General features: G+C 45.1%; 1 long non-coding RNA gene across 1 annotated transcript in view; it reads left to right on the top strand.

Moving 5' to 3' along the window:
• LOC130680400 (uncharacterized) overlaps positions 1-21,061 on the top strand; it is a 31,677-nt gene extending 10,616 nt beyond the window's left edge. The window contains exons 2-3 of the long non-coding RNA XR_008993397.1: positions 2,578-2,813; positions 20,877-21,061. This is a non-coding gene — a long non-coding RNA (uncharacterized LOC130680400). The remainder of the gene's footprint in view (positions 1-2,577; positions 2,814-20,876) is intronic.
• Positions 21,062-21,331: the final 270 nt, after the last annotated feature.

The following is a 21,331-nucleotide window of genomic DNA, read 5'->3' as shown; positions in this document are numbered from 1 at the left end:
AAGTCTGGGGTCATGACTGGAGGACCTTAAATTCCAGTTTGGTCTTTTTCCTATTTGCAGTAGAATGTCACTGAAAGCTTTCTTTCTTATTTTTTCTTTTTAAAAAGTAGTTTTAATTATCTTCAGATTGTAAAATAATACTTTCCTAATTCTCAATAGTTTCTAAAATATAAAGACTAGAGAACATGTTAGAGAACCACTTTCAAAATTGTTAAGTTTATTCTGTGTGTGGGTTTTCTGTATACATCCATAAATATATTCACAGTCCTATATACCATTCTATACAGATAGAATTAGACCACACACACATTATTTCATAACCCATGTTTCTTTATTGCCTGCAGTTACCAGTGCTGATTGTGAACAGAGGGAGGAGGGAGTCTTGGAGGAGGTGATCGCAGGGTCCCCGGAAAAGGTGGTGAGGGTGATCAAGGTAGGGCGGTGGGGACAGATAGGGAGGGGAGGCAAAGATGATTTAGAAACAGAACTTGCATTATATGTCCTGTTTTCACTGTTAAAGTCATATTCCCTTTGTTGCAATTTTCATTCCAGTAGCTACTTTTATATTTTATTTTCCTAGCTCTTTCATGACAAATTTTTGGGTCCCTTGGAAAAATTATTGCCATTAACTTAGAGGTAGCAGAGCCTTAATCAACTTAGAATTTTGTTACCATCCCCAGTCTTCAAGGGGAGAAGGAGAAGATTCCCATTAAAGATCATTATTGATTTATGTGGTTTGAACTCATTCTGATTATGATCACTAAAAATAGGCAAGGGATTAAATACTGATTCAAAAGGAATTGCTTGAAACTGAAGGAACAAAACAGCAGCAGACTCACAGACTCCAAGAAGGGACTAGTGGTTACCAAAGGAAGGCGGTGGGGAGGGAGGGAGAAGGGGATCAAGGGGCATTATGATTAGCACACAGAATGTAGGTTGGTCACGGGGAAGGCAGTACAGCAGGGAGAAGACGAGTAGTGACTCTATAGCATCTTACTACCCTGACAGACAATGACTGCCGTGGGGTCCGGGGAGGGGACTTGATACTATGGGTGAATGTTGAAATCACAATGTTACTCATGTGAAACCTTCGTAAGATTGTATATCAATGATACCTTAATTTTAAAATATGTAAAACTAATAAAATACTGTTCATTTATATTAAAAAAAGGAATTTCTTGAACAAGCAAAGTTTATTGACAGTGCTTAATAGGCTTTAGTCTCTGATCTATACAAAGAGAAGCTCCCAAGGTCACAGTTAATCATTGGCTGAGCTCAAACCCGAACCCCAGGCTGTCTGATTCTAAAGTCTGTGCTCATTTACTGTGCAAAATTAGATCACCAATTGCTTAAAATCAATATTCTGAATATTTAATAAATAAAAGGAAAAATTCCTCAAATAAAAATCACCTTAAATCTTTACACTTGTGCATCTGAACATTCTCTACTTTAATATTTTAAGTGATTAGCTTATAGTGTGAGCAAACAGAATAAGGATGCCAATGACATCCAATTCCCCAGACTGCTTTAAATTTTGGTGCCCTGCTGCCAGTAAGGCCATTGAATCAGTACTTCCAGTGACCCTGCAGTTTGCCTATAAACATCAGGAAAATCAAATATAAAATGTATATTTATAGCAAGGGTTTTATCATGTGTCCTGAATTCCTTTTTGTGTCCAGATTCTATGATGTGTCCTGAACATGGGAAAAAGCAATAGGAGGGCCACTTGTTCCTATCTCAGTATCTTAAATTTGGGAGAGGTCAGGGTAGAAAGAAGGCCTTTTGTGTTTTTTAAAGCTACATTATTAAATAAATATAAAATTAAAAACCCACTGTAATCTGTGTTATGTTATGTTGTGTTACCTATTCTAACTCACACTACACTCTGAACCCTATGCCTGGGCCCACAGAGTCCCATCCCGGATCCTTTATGTTTGTAACTGTCCCTGTCATGGTGGTGGTAGCCACGTGCATCAGCCCCTTCCATTAGGCTCAGCGCACCAGTCTGGCTCCTGTGCCCCCTGGTGTCTCCCCAGTGTATCATCATCAGTAAAGCAGAGGAGTGTCTGGCACCTCTAGGCAGGAGCTGTAGGACATGAGGGGGATGGGCCACCCCAAGTGGCTGTAAAGGGACTTTGCCCAGATACAGATACCAATCTTTTGCAGTTAAGACTAGAACAAATCATGTTTTGTTCTTGCTTACCAGCCCAGGGGAAGCAAAAAGGGCCTCTTCTTTCTCAGGCCTGCAACCTAAGCGCACTCCTCTCCAAGGTCAGAGGGACTTTCTTTATTTCTAAATCATAGTGGCAAATCGCAGATCATTTGCACCTGTTGTAAACTGAATTTTTATATTTGTGATTCATTTTTCAGGCCACTTTATGTGATTCCTCAGACTTGCTTGGGTGCTTGGAAGGGAACCAGTAGGCCTGGTCCACGGAGACATGGAAAGACCTTGCCTTTGGTACCTTTAGTCATTCCTTCTTGGCTGGTTTTATTCTCACAGATGAGTTTTGACTTAAAAGGCTCTTTTTTCCCCCTAAGAGTGACATTTTGGGGCTCTGTGTTCCTTTCACATAGGTCAGTATCCAAATCAGGAAAGCTGGGTTTGAAAGACCTGCAAAGTGCTATTTAACCATTTCCTTAATTGTAAGGTGGAATACCTGCTTGGGTCAGGGTGGACAAAATCAGCAACCCAGAGGCCAGACTTCCACTGTGTTATGGAATATGCCTTCAGATGGGCTTGGAGAAGAAGACAGCACCAAATGTTTGGAAATGTGAAATCCACCAATTGCATCTGGCTTTAAAGATGGCAGGTAAGAATAGCTCAGCTCTTACCTAAACTCTTGTCCTAGTTAGTATACCTTGCTTAACTTACCTTCCACTTACCAACATGGGTACAGGTAGAAAGAATCCTTAGACATCAACTTATACAGCTTTCTATTCAATGGTTCTAAGAGCTCATTAGCAGAGAGCTCAAAATAATACAATCTGAAGTAAGTTATACCAAAAGACTGAAAGGTATGTGTTGATGGACACCTTCCCTTCTAGACAGGACATGTTGGGGGAGTCATGCTGAGGTCCTTGCAGCTGGGGAAGTGGCGGGAGGCCGGAGGAGGGGTGCGCAGGTAGCCAAAGGGCAAGTTCCAAATTCTCAGAAGAGCTTCTTACTGGCAGCTTTGAGACTATTAAATGAAGATAGAACAGTTTTAACAGCCCTCAGCGTAATAATTTGTGACATTGAACAATGAGCAAGAAACAGATGAGCTCTGCTTCTGAGACTGTGGTCTGAGGAAGAAATCACAAGTAGAACGGGGTTTGCTGATCTGACTGAGCATCGATGAAATATTAGCATTGTTAAATGCAAAGAAGGATGATGTAGGTCTCTTTTCATGACCTATTCCCAAGATGGCTCAAGCTCCCGGGAGCAAGATACTGTGTTTTCATCAGTTGGAATATAACTCTGAATGTTCAAGAGATGCTGATCATGATGAAATGGCAGCAATTTGTCACATAGTAGTGATTTTCATTGCTATGATTTTTCTTTTTCAGAATAGGGTCAGAGGGCACTGTTCTCAATAACTATTCAATAGTTATTCAATATGTTCAGTGAACATTGCTAAATGTCAATTTGTCACATGGCAGTGACTCTCATCACTTGGATTGTCCCTTTCAAAATAGGGGCAGAATTTACTGTCTACATACCTGACTCTCATCTGAGAGTCTGTAAACAACAATAGGTTAATGTGGTTCAAGAGTCCATTAATTTCAGAAGCTAGGAATGAGGCCATGGAGGGGCTGTTTTTCCTGGACTTTTCTGAACGTAAACTTCTGGTTACATTCTCAGATGTTGATCAAATAGAGGTCAGCATAGCATAGTTAGCAATGCAAACATCTATCTAACCCTACAGGACTCCAGTTCAAGACAGAATGGCTGGAACAGGAGCAAGGAACAAAAATACAGATGTGCTCGGGGCATTCAGCAAAGAGGAAAGGCCCTGCTCCTGCATCCAGACTAAAACGCAAACCACGGAGGGTCTCTCTCGGCAGGAAAGGCCGGAGGCTGCAGCGTGGCCCCTCATGCGTGGCCCCGGGTTTCTTCCTCTCTTCTTCCTTCTCCAATCATTCTCTTCTTTAGCAATGATGATAGAATTTCCTGTGCAAAATAATCCTTTCTTTTTTAACTAGAAATTTTTGGCAAAATGTCACAATGATCTATTGTCCTCAGAGCTCAACACACTGGGCCTTAGAAGCTTTCCAGGGGAGAGACAATAAGACCACAGTCTGCACAGAGGCTTCTGTGTGACTGTGACAACGAAGACAGAAACAATCATGTTAATGTTGTTGGTTAGGTTTGGGCTTTTTTTGCTGCTGCTTTTTTGTGGTAGTTTTGCACTATTCAGTCTAAATTCTTAAAGAATATTGTGTATGTCTCCTTTAAGAGAAATTGTTTACATCCCAAAGTTGACAGGTCCTGTGTTCTACTTGCATTTTCCATGCAGATGGTGTAGTGGGCAGGATGGTGTCCCCCCTAAAAAGATATGCCTATATCCCCAAACTATGAATATGGCTTTATTTGGAAAATGACCTTTGAGATGTAATTAAATTAAGGGTCTCGAGATGAGAACATCCTGGATTATTCAAGTGGTTGCTAAATTCATTGACAAGTGTCCTTATAAGAGATGGAAAGGATAAGACACAGAAGAGGAGACAGGCATGTGAAGACAGAGACAAACACTGGAGCAATGCAGCCCAGCAATCCAGGGACCTCCTGGCATCTCCAGAAGCTGGAAGAGACAAGGAAGGAAAACATTCTAGAGTCTTATGGGGAGTGCGGCCTTCTGACACTTGCTTTTGATTTCTGGTCTCCAGAACTGCGAGAGAACACATTTCTGTTGCTTTAAGCCACCCAGTTTGTGGTAATTTGGTATGGCAGCTACAGAAAGCTAATACCAAAGGTTAGAAGGAAATAAGAGTTTTTACCCACATCTTGCTATGCTGAAAGATTCCATCCTGAAATGACTTTCCTTGGGACCCTAGGACTCAGATATCCCAGGGCTGTGACGAGATCTGGCCCAGGCATGTCTCAACTAAAACCCATGTTGTGCCTGTGTGTCAAAGAGTCCTGATATGTAGATAAAATTTTTGGAGAAAAATTTCCCAATGGCTGGTATATTTGGTATCCTGAGGCAGGCTTCTCTTTCTAGTAGGTATTTTATGAGATGAGATGTCAGGCCAACAGACTATTTTTACTCTGGGAGAGGTGTTTCTTGTTAGTTCATCCTGAGCTCCTGGTTGCTGTCTCCTCCTTCACTCTGGCAAGCTTTCATATTCCCAGAACCCCACCACCACATTGCCCTGCCCACATCCCTCCAGAGTCATCTACAGTGTGACATTCTAGGTACTCATCACCCAGAAGAGAGAGCTGACGAACACAATGTAATATCTTCATGCTTATAGTATAAAGTATAATAAGCGACAGTTCCTTTCCTCTATAGAATAATCACCTGGTGAGGAAGACAGACATATAAACAGAGATCTATGGGAGGATGTGCTCAGGGCTAGACAGCGATCTGTTACTGTGCTGGGTGCCCAGGGGAGGGGGCACTTCTTGGGAAAATCTGAAAGCTTTCTGAGAAGACAGGGTATTTGAGCCAAATAATGACCAGGAACTCCGCAGGCTGAGAGAGGAGAGGAAAACATTCTCTGCAGAGGCATCAGAGTAAGCAAAGGCAGACATAGTATGTTTGTGCAACAGCAAGAAGCTCAGAGTGACAAGAGAATGGGGTGAGGACAGGTGGGGTGCAAGAACCAGGTTGCAGAGGGTGATTGGTGCCAGACTGCTGAGGGCCTCACACATCTTCAATGGCTCAAACTCAACATGTCCAACCTGAACTGCCCATCTTCTTCCAGAACTCTCCTGTCCCTCCCCCAGAGTTCTCCAGCTCAAGAAAAGGACCACTGCCCACCTAGCTGGCAGAGACCTGGGCATCAGCATGATTGTTCCGTACCCTCTTTACTACCTCCTGAATCCATCCAGCTCTCTGTATTGCTGTGCCAGGCCTTTGTCTTTTCCAGCCTGGACTTCTGCGGTGATCCTCCTGTCTTGCCCCACTCCCTTGCCCCCAGTGGGGCTTGCCTCCATTCCATTCTCTACCTGCAGCCAGACTAATCCATTTGGAACACAGATCTAATCATAGCACTTGGTGTCTGTGTAAAACTCTGTAAACTATTTTAAATGGCTCACAAGACACTCTGTAATATGGCCTCTGATCAAAGCAATACGTGCACCAAGGACCCCATTATAATGGAAGCAGCTGCGCTCTGACCTAGAGCTCCCCATCCCCCAGAGAAAGCTTTCAGCTGGTTCTGGGTTTTGGTACTTGCAGTCGTTACCTCCATATCCACGTACTATGCTTACATCAAAGTTCCTCAATTTATCAGTCTTGAACATCCTAATATAGTAAATGGCTTAGTTGACTTCTATTACCTTGTGTCTCTCTTCTCCATCACCAAACTCTTCCTAGTTCCTCCTCAGGTCACTTCTCAAACCTCAAAAAATATACTTGAACCTTAATTTTTTGCTTCATCGATCTTGCACAGATCTACCGCTAACTGGCACTTTGTAGGATGGGAGCATGAGAGCTCCCAGTCTGCCATCCGCCTTCCATGCACCATCTATTCCTTCCCTTACACACTATGCAGTTTGATGACATTTATATTTCATTTAACCAGAATGAATATTCTATAAACTTTTTCCAAGTTGATTTGACTTTATAATAACCATAAGCCCGTCACCTCTCCGCAGGGTCTCTGGCGGCCCTGGCCTCCCAGGCCAGCTGCACAGCTCTCCGCTCTCATACTGGGACTTCCTTGACTGCTTTCCTGAGTCGGGTACGCTGTTTCTGAATGTCTCATCTTGCTCTTTCTCCTGGAAAGTGCTGAGCCATGCTCTTAAATAACTTCCTAAAAAACAATGCTAAGAGGATAATTTATATTTTTGTATGGAAAACATCAAAAACATATAAAGGAGAGAAAACAATATAATGAACCCTCATATACCCATGAACCAGCTCTAATAATTACTAACTCATGGCCAAACTTATTTCACTTATACTCCTAAGCCACTTCTCTCCACTCCCAGATTCTTTTGAAGCAAATTCCAGATGTTATATTACCAATAAATATTCAAGTATGTATCTCAGAAAGGTAAAGGCTCTTTTTTTATGGTAGATTTATTTCTTTATTCATTTTTAACTATTACAGTGCTTTTTCCCCCCATCCTGAGTATACACACTCACTTTTCTGTACAGTTGCACAGCTGTCATTCTTACAATATTTTTATCAGCTGCAAGAGATTGTTTTGATTGTATATTCTGTCTAGCAGGTCCTCTGATACTGAGTATGTTGGGTATTTCTGATGTGCTACCATTTGTTTAGTCAACACTAACAGTCCCTACAGCTCTGCAGGCCCTGCCCTAGACATTGATTGGGGTTGTAGTGTGAATAAGAGAAACAGTCCTTTCTGCAAGGAGGTTATATCCTGTTGTGGCTGTTTCATTCTTTCTTCTTCTTTTTTATTATCAAATGTATATCACGGTGGTTCGTCAGTACTCCTCCCCCACCCTCTCCTCCTGTCCACTCCCCTTCCCCTTGGTAACCACTAGTCCCTTCTCAGTGTTTATGAGTCCCCTGCTGTTTTGTTCCTTCTGTTTTGACTTGTTTTTATACTCCACAGATGAATGAAATCATTTGGTACTTGTCTTTCTCCACCTGGCTTATTTCACTGAGCGTGATACCCTCTAGCTCCATCCATGTTGTTGCAAATGGCAGGATTTCTTTTCTTTTTATGGCTGCATAATATTCCATTGTGTATATGTACATCTTCTCTATCCATTCATATATTGGTGGGCACTTAGGTTGCTTCCATATCTTGGCTACTGCAAACAGTGCAGTGATAAACATAGGAATGCAAGGTAAGGACTCTTTAAAAAACACGTAATCACCATACTGTTAACACACCTAAAAATAGCTATCATTTCTTAGTATCATCAAATGGCCAGTTAGTTTTCAAATTTCCCTGATATATATAAAGGTATGGTCTTCTTTCTCTTTCCTTCCTTCATTTAACAGAGCTTTTAGGATCTTTCACCCTTATAGTTCCGAGATCTTACTATGACATGTCTAGGTGTGAGTCTTTTAAAATTAACCCTCCACAATGTAGGTGGATGGGGAGAAATATTCAACATGCAGGTGGCCATTAGCCTCTGGCTCTTAGCTCCCCTCTGATGCCTGCTCTCCGCAGCGTCTGTGCTCTCTAAGTCCAGGGCCTGGGACTGGCGTTGGGATAGGGGGGAACAGCCCTCTCTGTGAGGGTTCTGGGCTCCACCCACTCTGCTTCATCCCTGCAGGCTCATCCTTCCACTTTCTGCCCTCTAGAAATTTGCTGAAGTCCTTCATCTGCGGATATCTCGTCCTTTTCTTTTCTGTGCTGTATCAGAAAGGAAGACACTTCAAATTTATCCTTACAATTACTGTAATGGGATCTTGAAAAAAGAGGCGATAGGCATGAGCTGCGAGCCTCAGGCTGTCCTTCAGTGCTCTTCCCCTGGCCTTTAGCTCGTCCCAGTGCCTGGAATAGGTCTCTCTTTCTCGAAATCCTGCTCCTTTGTCTTGAAATATTCCTCCTTCCCTATATCTGCCCCACACAGACTTTTGTCCGGTGACCTCCTGCTCATCTTCCAGTCCACGCCCCTTCCTGGATGGGGGCTCCTCTGGTCCCCCACTCAGTCAGGTCCCCCTGCCGGTGCACTGCTCACATTCTAAACTTTCCTCATCACCACGTCTCCATCTACTGTTACTACTTGTGCCTGTCTTCAGACTGAGCCCTTTGAGGGTAGGCTCTCATCTGCCTTGTTCGGGGATATACTCGGGCTTCAGAGAAGTTCTGTGTGGCAGCCAAGAGTCAGTGTGTGACCACCGTGGTTTCTAGGAAGCCATCTGGTGGCAATGTGGGTGATGAGCGGGAGAGAACCGTGCTTGGGAGATGGATTAGGGAGCTCCCGCCAGGGTCCACGGGAGACGAGAAAGCCCTGATCAGGGCGGGGGCAGGAGGGATGGGGGAGAGAGGCTGGCTGAGGAGATGTTTCTGAGGCCACAGTCAGGATTTGGTAGCCCTGCACATGGAGATGAGGGAACATGAGTATTCAAAGATGATTCTGGTTTCTGTCTTGTGAGAAGAAGAAAAGAGTGTCCCCGACTGCTGATGTAGGGAGTGGTAACATGAAGGGAAGGCACAGATAAACTCTGGACAGGTTTTTGAGTTAAGGGGTGATTGTGGGTCACCTAGCAAGTACCTGCAAAGGAGGATCTGAAGCTCAAGAGAGACATTCGGGCTGGAGTCCCATGAGGGTGTCATGAACTTGTAAATGGTAGATGACATGAGGGTATGGGTGAGCCCACCTAGAGATAAGGTACAGAGGAGCAAGAAGGAGCACGGAGCACCCTGGGGAATCTCAGTCCTGCAGTGGCAGGTGAAGGAAAATCCCTTGGAGGGGAAGGGGGAGGGGGAGGAATGGACAGAGAAGCAGAAGGGGAGCAGGAAAACCAAGGAAGGAAAGAATTTCAAGAGATAAGGACGTAGGGAAATGGCTAACTTGTGGCCTGAAGACACCCTTAGAACATGAATGAAGAACTGTATGTGCTGCTAAGGAGCAAGGGGCATGCATGATATGTGCTAAATGAACCCAGCAACTTCATTCATTCCACTAACATTTACTGAGGACCTACCAAGTATCCAGGCACTGGGGATTCACTAGTGAGCAAAACATCCCCAAATCTCTGGTCTTGTGGAGCTCATCATAAGCTAGGGAGGATAGATGACAAATAAGAAAATTGAAATACACAGTATGTTAGGAGGTGGCAAGTGTTAAGGAGAAAAAATAAAGTGGGGAAGAGGTGTAGGAAATGTAGGGAGCGTGGTGACTTTATAGGGGGACAGAGAAGGCCTCTTTGGGAAGGTGACTTGAGAAAAGACTTGTGAGGAAGTGAGCTGTGTGGCTATCTGGGGGAGGAGGCAGGCAAAGGAATGGGCCAGGAGAGCTTCAGGGACAGCCAAGAGTCCAGTGTGGCTGGAGGGGAGAGAGCAAGAGAAGAGGTCAGACAGCCCGTTGCAGGCCCTGATAAGGACGGAGGCTTTTCCTCTGGTGGAGGGAGGAGCCATTGCAGGTTTATGAACATGGTAGTGACAGGATCCAACTTCAAAGAATCATTCACTGAGCAGGATAATCAGCATTGAAAGTTCATGGTTTGAAGCTCCAATGTAATGATCAAGCACAGAAGGAGAAAATTAAAAAGTTAGAGATACACTTAAACAGGATAAATTTTTCTATGGACCAGAAACCCAGAGACTTAAGCCACAGGCCTGATGGCTCCACAGTGGATGCAGTGAGATATCCAGGAGTTCGGCTCTTGTGAGTTGCCAAGAGCTAAATACACTCCTCTCAAGGCAGAGCATTAGGGCCTGGAACACAGGGGGAAACTGGGAGCTGATGAAGCTTGTAGAATGAAAGGTACTGTTTTTCATGTTTGTTTAAAACAAAAATCCAGACTCTAATTGTGCATGATTCTACTTTTGTTTATGCCTGGATGAATGTCTGAAAAGACATGTCAGCCCAGGGAGTAGGGTGGAGGCTGGGACAGGGTCTTCCACTCTTTCCCTTACCTATACTTCTGGTATATTTGGCTCTTTTTCTCAATGAATATATACTGAGAACATTACAGAGAAAGTAACTAGGCGAGTAGGATCAGCATTGGAAAGATGCCCCTAGATTTGGCCATTAAGAGATCATTGGTGGCCTCAAAAAGAACAGTGTCCTTGGGATTGTGGAGACAAACAGACACAAGATACACGAATGAGTTGAAAAGTAGACTGCTCCTTCAGGAGGCTGAACGGGAAAGGGAGGGAGAGAGAGAAGAAGGGGCCTGAGGGGCAAGGGGCTGTGAAAGATGCAGCTTCTTTTAGATGGAGGACTTGAGGGTGTTGGCTTGGTATGGCCAGAGAAGGAGGGGAGGGAGAGACTTACGGTGTCGGACAGCAAGGAATAGAGGACACTGAGAGGCAGGTGCCCTCCGGAGGAGCTGGGGCACGACTCTCCTGGAGCCCACAGGGGAAGCGGTCCAGGCAGCTGGGCGCTGGGGCTGCAGTTCGGGGTAAGGGCTTTGAAGCTGGCCCAGGCCTGCAGCTCCCATTACAGGAGCCGGGGGCCCCCATCTTGCCTGTGTGTGTTTCTCCGCCTCCCCACTCTTCTGTGAGGGCCAGAGCCACTCCTGATTTATCCTCAGGGCTCCAGCATACAGGAGGCCTTTAGTCAATGTTTGTTCACTAACTGAATGAATTTTTCTTTGTGAAAAAAGGGTCAGGGCATCAGCTGAATGTGCAGTGGGGGTGAGGGCAGTGGACCAGGGTGGGGCCTAGGAGTAAGTGCAGGACTTCTGGGGCCCTCTGGGAGGTGGCCTGGAAACTTCGGGCAGGAGTCTACCCACACAGAGCTCCTGGCACTTTCTGTTCTTCCTTCCACAACTCTAGGCAGTGCAGAAACATGTGGAGAAAGCAGACTGGCTTGTTGTAATGTGAGCTGACCTGCTGTCATTCTCTCAGCGGAGGCCTGGAGGCGTTAGCACAGCTCCCCAGGGCCCTGGCGTCATTCCTAGAGGGTGTTTTGGTCTTCAGTGGGCTCGTCCTTTGTGTCTGTAGCTGCTGTGACCAGAGCAAATTAGTGGGTAAGCCTCAGACCGAATGTCATCCCCAGGGAAGCCTCCTCCTCTCTCCTCCCTCCTCACACCCTCCTCTGGGTCCCTGGCAGGGGGCACCGAGAGTCCCACTAGGAAGCCTGTGCTGGGCGTGCAGCGTCTGCCAGGACAGAGCCCACGCTGGGAGGGCAAGAGCCAGGTCAGGCCATCAGGTATACACCTGCAGGCCTTCGTTAGGACTGCTGAGCCACGGAGGGCAGGAACATGGTATTGTGGGGTTTTGGAGGCCAACAGCAAACCCAGGTACACATCACACTGGGCAGGCTAGGTGAGTGAGACAGATATAAGGCAGGGGTTGGCAGTGAGAGACAGGGGACAGTTTGCTAGCGCAGGGTAGCTCGGATTTGGGCTTATGAATGCTTGGGATTGTGCTTTTTTGACTCCCGACACATTTTGCTTTCCTAAGGGAAGATTCTTAAAGGGGCAGCTGAGTCTAGTGTGTGTCATTATGACCAATGCCTTCATGTCTACCCTCCTGGCGAGCTCTAATAGGAAACAGCCACGCTGGTCATCCTCGTGCCCAGACCATGCAGTGAATGCTCGCGATGACTTAGTTGTGTGAGTGGCTGAGTGGCCTCAGTGTTTAGCCAGCCCAACCACTTCTATAATCATAATTGTGCACCAGCAGAATCTTGAGAAGTGAGCCAGTTCTTCCTTTCCCCTCCAAGAGGGACTTCACAGATGAGAACAGATTCTAAAGGTGCCATATCCACAAGTTATCAAAACAAATGGACTCTTTTCTCTCAAATGAACTTAGAATACTTGATCTGGACTCTGAAGAACAGACTAAGTGAATCTTGTGACTTCGGCCACCTACCCAACAGCCATTCTCCCTTTCTTTCTAACAGGACTCCAGTTTTGTTTGGAGAGCAATGTGCCCAGCCCTAGTTGACAAATCATCATTACTGCTTGTCATGTTGGAAATTATTTCAATTTGATGTTACTCTGTCAGGCAAGCTGTCCAGAGGTCATGAACAGAGGGTCTCAGACCAATTTAAGATAATCCAATCACCCAGTTTAAGAATAAAATTTAAAGCTTGCAATAAGAAATAAGGGGAAAGTGAACCCATTTAGAGTGAAGTACACACAGGCTGGGGGAACCCTGTGTCCCCGAGCCCCGAGCCCCACAGTGTTCACGTTCTCCCTGTCTCCATCTGTCTCTCTGTCCTCTCTGTCAGCTATCACTCTTCCCTGCTGGCAGTGGGGCTGTGAGAACAGGGTGGAGACTGAACACAGGGGGTCAGCAAACAGGCAGTGCCTGGAGCCAACAAATGCTCCATCAAAGAAACACGGGGCACGTACCCCTGGCTACAACCGTAGCATATGGATGCCTCTACGGGCAGCTAGGGAAGGGCACACAAGGGGTCAGGATGGGACCAGAATGTGGGTCACCAAGGGAGTGGATTTGGGGATGACAGCCATCAATGGGGAATTAGCATGCTCTTTACCTTAATCAGTTGGCTTTTCCATCCCTTTCTATCTACAAGTAACATTCTTATGCTCTTGCATCCTTTTTGATCTATATTCGCCATTTCTTTCCATCAATCTATGTCTAGCACATCTTGTAAGTTAACAACTTACTACCTATAGTTAACATATATTTTGAATTTTTCCTTTTTTTTTTCCTTGCCTTCTCCAGAAGACTTAAAGATCCTCAATAGTGAGCCGACACACGTTATGTTCTAAGACAACCTTTGGCAATCGTGAGACTTCTGTGTGGTCACATGATGCATTTCTGATCCGTGAGAGCCCAGCAGGAGTTTTTAGGAGGCATCTGGAAAAGATTTTCTTCCCTAAGAAAAGGCAGAAGCAATGCAAGCGCAGAGTCCTTTGTCCCCTCCTCCCTTCCTCCATCCTCAGCACTGGAACAGTGGCTGGCACATAGTAGACACTCAACAAATAGTTGGTTGAATGAATGGGTGAATGAATGGTATTGGGGCTCAGCCTTAACATCTATGCTGTGTCTTCTGATCAAGCTTCATTTCTAAGTCCAGAGTTGGGAAGGTGAAAGCAGGATGGTGAAAATGAATCGTGTGATGATCATTTAATTATATTACTATTAAAAGCAGCTAACCTTTATTGAACGTTTACTTGGTGTCAGAAATGGTTCTAAGCATTTCACGTTTAATCCTCGCAATAACCATATGAGGAGGAAATGAGTACTATCCTCATTTTGTACCTGAAGACACTGAGGCACAGATTGTAAGGGAATTTACCTGAGGTCATCAGCTGGCAAGTGGTGGTCCTGGAATCTGAATGTGGACGACCTGAGTTCAGAGTGCACACACGTAGATACAGCACCGCCTGTGTTAGTTTCCTATTGCCACCGCAGCAAATTATAACAAACTGTGGGCTTTAAGCGAAGCACATTTGCTGACTTACAGTTCTCAAGGTCGGCAGCCCAACAAATTAAGTCCAACAACTTAATACGGCCAAAACTAAGGTATTGGCAGTGCTGCCGTCCTCCTGCAGGCTGTAGAACAGATTTCCAGGCCTTCCCAGGCCGAGAGGCTGGCTGCAGTCCCTGCCCTGTGGTCCCTTCACTCTGATCTCTGCTTCCATTGTCACATTGCCTTCTTCAACACTCCTGACTTCCTCTTACAATGACTCTTGTGATTACAGTGGGCCCATCTGGATAATCTGAGATAATTTCTCCATCTCAAGATCCTTAATCACATTTGCAAAATCCCTTTTGCCATGTAAGGTAACATACTCGCAGGTTCTGAGGATTAGGACCTGGACATCTTTGTGGGCCTTGATCCTGCCTATGCGGGTCCAGCACTCTGCGCCACACCCGGTCCTGGACCAAAGGTCCCGAGCCCCGCAGCAGGCCCGCCCCGCGCCGAGGATCTCAGGCCTGTCCGTGCAGACTTCTGGCCGCTTTCATAAAAGTTTCTGTCTTATTTACCTGCTCTCAAGTACCCCTGCTGCCAACCCCTAAGCAGGGGAGGAGTACTTAGTAAACCAGTATAGTAAGAACCAAACAGGTGAGGTAGGAGGCCTTGGCCTCTTGCCCCTCAGTTCATCTAGGTTGGGTTCTATACGTTAATCAGGTCCTTAGTTCCATTTCCCTTCCTCAGTCAGCTGGCTCTATCCTCATGTGTGTGTTTTCTTTGCTGCTACTTTACTTTTATTTCTACTCCTAATTCAAGTCAGAGTAATTTCTCTCAGCAACCTTGAATTCATTCTTGCAACCTCCGCGGACAGCCCCTGGGTTCCAGGTAAAAGTCTGCCTCGCAGCTGCTCGGACTCAAGGCTCCGTGCTTTCCCTGGGTTCCTTCCAGCGGCAGCCTCTTCCAGACACGTTTTGTCTGTCTGAATAAATTCCCCCCAGAGATGTGGTTTTCAGATTTATTTTTAGCTGCAGAAGAACCATTTGTTGAAATGAAAGCCCTATATATAAAGCAGATGGAGTGGAGCTGTTTGGAGAGGGGTGAAGCCCCCCATCTTCCCCACCCTTCCCCAGGGCCCCTGTGGGCCCAGTTTGAAAACCATGGCTCTGCAGACCCTGCCCACTTTAAGTCTTGCCCTGCAGAGTTCAGTTTGCTTCTGCTCAGTTAACTGTCTGGTTTCCTGAGGGTTTCCTTTAGCACCTTGGCCTTCCTGAAGCATTCTTCCTCTCTCTCGTCTTCCTTTATGCTCTTCGAAGGTCACAATTTTCCAAATAAGCAAAACATTTTAAGTTCCTCATCTCTGCCTAGCACGTCACCCCGTGGGGCTTCCTCTCACCTCATTGTAACCCACCTGTTCGTGGCTGCAGGGATGGAGGCCACGCTGAAATTGGCCGCCCAGCTAGTGGCGCATCACCTGCCCTCTCCATAATGGGAGCATCTTAAGTACTCCACGTGTATAGATTATAGCTTGCTGGTTACTGGACAGTTAGCATATCTTTTTTCTAGAGAATTGTGTTTGGTAACAAATACCTTGGAGGAGCAGAAATGTTTCCGCTTCAGAGAGGCCCAGGTCCCAACGTGCCTGTGGGGCTGGGGGTGGGGAGGAGGCGTGGGCAGACCTCTAACAAGTCACATGGGCTCCTTTGTAAAGCTGGTATCAATCCCTGCCCTCGCGCCCTCCAGGCCAGCTTTGAGGTGGGGTTTCCCTCTCAGAAAGCAGCTCTGGACCATGGGGGTTGCCCCAGGAATCCCCATAGCCTCAGGTCCTAGGGACCCTGGGCGTCTCTGTGGCCCATTTACTGCCCCCGCCACCAGCACCCTGACGCCCATAAGGTTAAACCTCCAGGCCTCTCATAGCATGCGTCCCTTCCAAGTCCTGCTCTTTTCTCACTCTGAATAAGTAATTACTTCCTTGCCTAATCTTGTATTTGTAATTGTGTATTCTTTTCCTCAAAGAAACTTTCTCAGTTCTGTAAGCCTCAGATCCTACCAAACCTGGATGCGTCCCGCGGTCTCAGGAGTCTCCCGGGGACCCAGGGATCCTGTGCTGGGGGAGCCTGTTCCATGGGAAAAACAGAGACTCTCATCTTTGAGACTTTCCACGGCATTCCTAGGACTTTCGTACAGGGTATCCATGCCAAACATGCTGGTGGAAGACAGGGAGGCCTAAGTTTTGACCTGCTTCCCATCCCAGCTGCAGCGTGTGCTTCCACTGTGGAACTGTGGGGCACAGGACTCCCAGAAACCCACGAGGCCAGGGAAAGCCTGCTTTCTGCTGCTCTTCCCCTTGTGCCACGAGGCTCCTGTGTCCAGCTTTGGTGCAAATTCTGGCCAGTCTTTTTGGAAGAAGGATTCAGAACATGGTTCCTTCTCTCCACGACAGCTTTTAAGCCAGACCTGGATTCCCGGTTTAGCCTCTAACTGGCAATACTGCCAATGTACTGAAATTCCTAAATCTGGCTTTTAAGTGTCATGTTTTGCAAAATGGGAGTTTGCCTGCCTGGTTAGGTTAGCTTGGGACCTGTGAACACAGTGCCTGGGGCCCAGCAGGCTCCTCCTATCTGCTCTGCTCTATACCACTTGACAGCCTTTGATACAAGTCAGATGTGAAAGCCAGAGATGGCAAATCCTATTTAAAAATGGGTAGGGGCTCTTCTGGATACAGATGGTGGGTTAAATCTTCTCCACATAACTTCTCTTTTTCAGTTCTTAACAACACCAAAAAGAAAGTAGATAAAACCACAGGGGAAATTTATTTTCAGCAATCCACACAATACCCTTCAAATTTGGCATCTAAAGAAAGATACAGAAGATTTTGGAGCAGCGAAGAGTGGCTCAGCACATCTCTACTCCCTACGCTGTCCTCTGTGCCCAGAAATGGACAATCCTGAGCATTCTCCTTAGCACTCCTGAATCTGAAAGGAAACAGGTGTGAATCATGTCCTATATTCTCCCCCCTTTGAGGCAGCAGTATTGAACAGTGTGCTGGGGAGAAACGGGGAAGCAAGGGGCATGATCCATGGAGCTGACGCGGCTGGTGGCATCTCCAGAGCAACACCCCAGCTTGGAAAATTTATCCAAAGCCTGAGTTATCCCTCTGCCTTGTAAAAGGTGTTCACTATCCTTCTCTGCTGCCCCAGTCAGGCGACAGGAGCTTCATACAGGACATTAATCAGAACCTCCGGAGAGCAGCGCACAGGTAGTCCAGCAGAGCCCGTGCCCTGCTTCGGCTGAGTTCTCTTCTCTCCTTCCCTCCCCTTCAGACTACCAAGAAGTGTACAAAATCCAAATACCCAGCCTTTCGTTTAGCTCAGAGGGAAAATCATACTGGTATCACATAGTGGGGAGACGGCCAGGAAGCCCCCCTCTCCTGCCATCCCATTATAGCAGCAGAAAGAAGGTCTGGACAGAGCCACCAAACCAAGATGAAGAGAAATGGATGCAAACACATGGCAGCAAATTCATGATAAATAGAGGGAAATCAGCGGGCAAAAGACAGGCTCTTCCTCTCCTCCCAAAAAGGAAATTCCTTAAACTGTTTCACAAAAGACATGAATTTAATGAATTAGAGGCTTAAAGATGGGATGATAAAACAGAATTGATGGAAAGGAAACAAACTGAGGACAAAAACATCATTATAGGACAAATAAATACATTAGTACCAGCAAGAAAGAGAACTGACCACATTGAAACTCAAATTACTGAACTGGGGCAGCTAAACAATGTCAAGAGATTTAAGAAATTAGCATGAACAGAAATGGAATAATACAAAGATGATCCAGTATAAGGATTAACTGATATCTCTGAAGAAGAGAAACCAAAAATAGAGCCAAAAGAGAATGTCTGATGCAGAGAAAACAACACTAAAACTGCAGATTGAAACATTATGTCCAGAAAAGCTTGATTGGATGTTTAATACTAAGACATGCCTTAGTTAAATTACTGAACAACAACAAAAATGATGAAGTGTGACATCTTTAGGCATACAAGCAGGAAGGAAAGGTCACCTACATGGGGAAAATGCAGGCTGTTTTCATCTTTTTACCCAGAAGTAAAAGGAACAAAAACTACCATAGTCTAGGGGAAAGAAGGAGAGACCCAAGGATACAACACCCTGCCAAGATATAGTCCAGTGTAAAGGCAACAGACATTCTTAAGCAGCCAAAACCCTTCTTGAAAAAACAGCTTAACAATGAAATGCAGCCCATGAAGACATGAACTGAAATAATTTGCAAATAAAGTAGCCTTGATAAAAGGACCAGTGATGAGCTTTGAATTCATTTAAATCTAGAATGTATCCCAAGTAACTATGCAGTTATGTTTCTACAGAACAGAGTTAGATTGCCCTTAAACTAGACAATGTAACAATAATAACATAAGTAATAGGCAAGGTCAAGGGAAATAAAAAGACTGAAAGAATCATGAGAGCTAATACACACACACACATAATTGAAATGTGTAACTTAAAAAAACAACTCCAACATCCTAATGTTTTTCACCATTTTGTTGAATCTTGGAGGTAACTTTCAGGAAGTAATATCTCCTGTGGTCAAGAAATATTGTTTGCAGTTCAACTCTTCCTTCAGTTTCACTTATTTTAAATTCAAGTAAAATAATATTCAATGCTTCTTGTGAAAATAGCATCTGTATTATGGTCCAATTCTTATAAAATCTATGATCTCTCCTCCTATCTGTAAAAATGCATAGAAAGCTTTCTGGAATTATATAATGATATATGTCATTTCTGTGGTTGATTCTGAAAGGTAGTATATAGCTGATTATTTCCTTGTCACTTTTTTATATTTTAATTCTCCAATAAATAGATAAAAATTTAAACATATTAGAAAAAATCTTTTCAGGCATCTCATTGGAACAGAATAAATAGTCAGGGAACAGACTTAGCAGAGATTGCTATCTCCTAATGTCCACGTTCCTAACATTTTATGGAATTTTTAGTTGTGTATATGATGGCCAGAATAAAGACCTTATTTCCTAGCTCTGGCCAATGGGATGTAAGCATATGTGACGTGTGGCAGCTTCTGGAATCATTTTAGAGTGTTTACTCATTTTCTCTTTATCCCCTTAATTCCCTCCTGCCACCTGGAATGCAGATATGGCCATATAGGACCATGAGGTCAAGGCCTTTCAAAGCAAAGTAACAGGTGTGTATAGAATGTCACACCATCTAGCTGCCTACCTGGATAATGTGAGAAAGAAAGAAAATTCTATCTTGTTGAAGTAAATGAACCTCATCCTAACTGTTCCACAGCACTACAGACACATTGAAATCTAGTCTGTGATACTATTGGCTCTGTATAAAGATGAAATGATTGGTGTGGCACACACATAAACAAATGGACCTAAATGTGACAAGAGATTTTAAACATTAAAACATAGTTTTTCTCTGCCCGCAGCCCACATACGCACCCATTGCCTCATGTGACAAATGACTCTTGCATTCACCTTTGTGTCCCCACAGGTATTTTAAATATACAAAGAGAGTATCTATGAACTTGAGGTGCAGAAGGATTTTTAAAAAGAGGTTTATGGTGAAAACCATAAAGGAAATAATGGGTAAACTTACAACATTATTTAAAACTTTTGTAGGACAAAAGAAACTAGAAACAAAAGACAAGCACTAGTGAGATCTGTCGTGTTCAAGTTCAGTGTGGTGCTGGGCAGGTGTGTGGACTGGGGGCAGAGGGGTGGTCAGCTAAGTCTGGGGACAGCTGCATATTTCCTCTACCTCTCAGACAGACAGTGACAATTCATATTAGCTTATCAAAAGATCTGAGGACTTCTACAGAAAACTTGTTCCTGTATGGAACTCAGCATTCTATATGCACAGTTACTTAACCGTGGGACCACTGTGTGTGTGTGTGTGTGTGTGTGTGTGTAACATCTATGAACTTCTCCTGGGTGTATAAGGAACACTTGGAAATGCCACTGCCTCGTGTGAGAAATGATTGTTCATTCATCTTTGTGGCTCTCCCTTGTTGAGTAGTTCTGACCAGCAGCAGCATTGGATGGGGGTGGGGAGAGGGAAAGGAGGCAGAGGAGGAGAAGAAGAAGAGGAAGAGGAAGAGGAAGAGAAGGAGATGGGGAAGAGGAAGAGGGAGAAAGAAAAAGAAATGTGGGGTTGGGGAAGCAGGTGGACATTCCCCTTGTGGAGAGAACATATCCCTGAGAGAAGGAGGTCAGCTATAATCTGGGCTTTTCCTTCTCACCGACACCAGCTGGGACGGCTGGAAGTTTATTTTGAAATATGACCAATTATGGGAAAAAAAAAGATCATTTTAAAGATAATTTAGGGCAGATTCCAGAGAGTTGTGATGCAGAAAATGGCAGTTGGGACAGATTTCTTGCCCTTTATTGGAAAATAAAAAGGAAACAGATAAGGTCTAGGATGATCAATTCCGCATCGATTCACCACTGTCTTCCTCTCTCTGGGCTCTGACATGAAGGGTTTTGTAGTCTAGAGAGGGTTAAGCATTTTGTTTCAAGCATCGTTTAAAGCCCTTTACATATTTTATCTCGTAGGGACTATATTATTCTCATTTTTAGGATGAGGAAAGGGAGGCACATTAAGTAAACTGTCTAAGGCTAAAAAGCTAGCAAGGGATGGAAGCGGGATTCCAACCCAGGCAGTAGGTCCAGTTCCGTTTACCATTGCAGATAAATACGGTAACAGCACGTGAAACACCATCACAGAGAGGAACAAAGTGAAAACCTGAGTCAGAAAGAAACAGAGGGGTGTCAGTTCATCTCAATGACAAGCTACAGTTGGCCTGGGAGAGAAGGGAGATGAAAACGACTTCAGGGTTAGGTTGGTCTTCATGCCAGGGGAAGGGGCAGAAAGGGGGCTCCTCTTAAAGCCAAGTGCGCCAAGTCCAGATACAGTCTTTGGTCACTTCCAGGCAGCATACGGTTCTGAGTAGAAGGGACAGGCTGGGTTGTTTCTCAGAAGATATTAGAGGGTGACAGAGGGGAGGTGTAGAGGGCGGATCCACCCCCAAAGCGGACCAGTGGAGGAGCAGGAGGCCAACCTTGCAGTATTCCCAGAGAAAGCAGGGAGAGAAAGGCAGGGGAAAAGGAAAGAAAAGGAGGGTTTCAGAGGATCTGGAGCTGGA

This window comes from Manis pentadactyla, chromosome 13, assembly GCF_030020395.1.
Source record: "Manis pentadactyla isolate mManPen7 chromosome 13, mManPen7.hap1, whole genome shotgun sequence".
Taxonomy (NCBI): Eukaryota; Metazoa; Chordata; class Mammalia; order Pholidota; family Manidae; genus Manis; species Manis pentadactyla.
Note: the sequence above shows the minus strand (reverse complement) of the source record. Positions and strands in the feature narration are given on the sequence as shown.